The following is a 2,438-nucleotide window of genomic DNA, read 5'->3' on the forward strand; positions in this document are numbered from 1 at the left end:
CATTTGGTGGTTAAAGTGACTTGGGCGCATCCCGAGAACAAGGTCTGGTCACACGTTCACACTGGGGGGCAGGAGGAGAGGACATCAAACAGAGACCACATGCTGCGCGGGATGGGCACCGGGAGAAGCGGTTTGGACAAGGGACATTTACAAACAAGCACGGAGAGCACAACAGTTTTATTCACAAATACACGGCAGTCCTTCAAGTTTTCAAGTTTCATAAAAAGGAGGAGTGGAGGGGAGAGGGGGAGAAAAAGCCCAACAAACCAAACAAAAAGAAAAAAAGAAACCAAACATTTTTTTTAAAAAGTGATAAATCAGATTAACGACACAACTGTATCGCTCCAAAGACAACAGAGTTGTAGTCACACACGGTCTATGGTCTGTACACCAATTACAGAGGTGGCCACGCAGAGGAAAGGGGTTCACAGCTGTGCTTTAGAGGTGTCCGGCCACACCCGGCACCCCCGTGCGCGGAAGCCACGTGCTCTCGCACCCCCACGCCCGGCCACACGCGCGCTCGCACGGCCACGCGCAGGGACGCCTGCCCGGCCGCAGGCGAAGGGAAGCGGGTCTCGCCAGTCCGCGTCCTACTCTGTGTGGTGATCGGCGGCGGTACCGTCCTAGACGCCGGGGTCGAGGGACTTCCACCGCTTCCCTCTGGGGAAGACGCGGGCGATGGAGCCGAATGCCATCTTCTCTCTCCTCTTTTCCCGTCTTTGGTCTTCAAGACCGTCTAGTGACTTACTGTACAATAGGGTTGAGCAGGTTCTTCTGAACCGGACCTGGACCGTCGCCGTTGCAGACAGAGTGCGTCCGGTGTCGAGGGGAGCTGATGTCGCTCGGTGTGGACGACCGGTGGCCTTCGGCGGCAGATGCGTCGGAGATGACGGAGGGCTGCCACGAGTGGCAGGGCTCACCCTGACCGCTTGCCGGCCTGCAGGGTGCGGGGCAAGGGCGCGAGTGGTAGAGCGACTGCTGGCCCCGCCGGATGGCTGCGGCCGGCGGGAGGTCTGCCCGCACCACTCACTCCTGGTTGCCGGGGAGCGCCGTCTCGCCCGGCGTGGCGAGTGGATGCTGCTTGGAGACGGCCTCGATCGGAATCGCTAAGGATTGCGTGGCCATGGCCAGCTCGGCCTCCAGCTCCTTCACCCGGTTGTCCCTGAGGTCCATCCGGGGGCGCAGGGCCGTGGCGTGGTCCGGGGCCCCGTCCGCGGCCTCCGTGGCGTGGCGCTGCAGCTCCCGCTTCTCGCGCTCCAGCAGGGCCTCCTCCTCGGCCAGGGCTTTGAGCGCGTCCTCGCTGTCCTTGCAGTGCTGCTCCTAGCTGCGGGCGAAGTCGCGGAGCTGCTCCTCGCGGCTCTCCGGCGTGGCGTCCGTGTGGCTCCCCAAGTCTGTCTTCTCACCCTTTAAGCGCTTTCGATCGGCTTTCACGGCCTGCGAGGCTTCTGTGGCCCTGGAGAGCTCCTGTTCCCTCGGGACCCGCTGGACACTGAGCTCGGTGGCTGAGAGGACCTCGAAGGACTTGCCGCCCTGCGACTCCTCCAGCATCTTCTTCGTGTGCTGGAGAAGGTGATCTTCCACCTGGAGCCGACGCCCTTCTTCCCGCGGGAGCACGCGCTGGCTGCAGCCGCCATCCGCTCGAACGGAGGATGCGCGGGCGCGGGGCGGATCGCCGGGCTTCGCCGTGTCCGGGCACGGCTCGCAGGTTGCGGGCCCCGGCTGCACACCGCGGCGCTGGGGGCTCCTACGGCGGGTACCGGGCTCACCTTCCCCGAGGCTTCCGCCGCATCCCGGCGCAGCCAGCCGCCGCCCGCGCCTCCCTCCCGGCCGCCCGCGCGCGCCGGCCCAGGGCTCTCGGTCCCGCCCACGCCTGGCCGTCCGCGGCCGCCGCACGCGAGGAATTCGGCCGCGGAGCCTCTCACGTGGGAACGACTCCCAGCCCCTAATGGGTTTGTAAGCATGCCTTATGTTTATCCAAAGTGCAAAGATGTTTATTGTCTCTAACAGTATCCGCTAGTTGTGGAAAATAATCAGAGATCGCTGAAGGGTATTATAATTTTATTTCAGAACTAAAATAGAAGTCAATATGTGTTGAACACTTACAGTGTGTCAGGAACTTCGCTGATGACCTTATATGCATTATTTTATTTAAATCATGAGGTAAGTAGTTATTAATCCTACTTTACAGATGAAGAAACTGAAACTTAGAATGTTTAATTAACTTGCCTGTAATCACAAAGCTAGGAAGCAGAAAATATCCTAGTAAGACCCACTGAAATGAGTAAGACCAGATCCCTACCCATAGGGACACAAACCAAGGCTAACCCTTACAGAGCCTCCCATCTGGGGACCAAGGTATGCACAGGAGACCTCCAAACCCTCCATCTGTTGATGGAGAACACTTGGCTGAAGCCTCAGGGTCCTCAAGCGAGTGGCTG

General features: G+C 60.0%; 1 pseudogene; it reads right to left on the bottom strand.

Annotated features, from left to right (window-relative positions):
* Positions 1–425: 425 nt before the first annotated feature.
* On the bottom strand, positions 426–1,961 carry LOC134378989 (kazrin-like; annotated as a pseudogene).
* Between the last annotated feature and the right edge of the window lie 477 nt (positions 1,962–2,438).

This window comes from Cynocephalus volans, chromosome 5, assembly GCF_027409185.1.
Source record: "Cynocephalus volans isolate mCynVol1 chromosome 5, mCynVol1.pri, whole genome shotgun sequence".
NCBI classification, from domain to species: domain Eukaryota; kingdom Metazoa; phylum Chordata; class Mammalia; order Dermoptera; family Cynocephalidae; genus Cynocephalus; species Cynocephalus volans.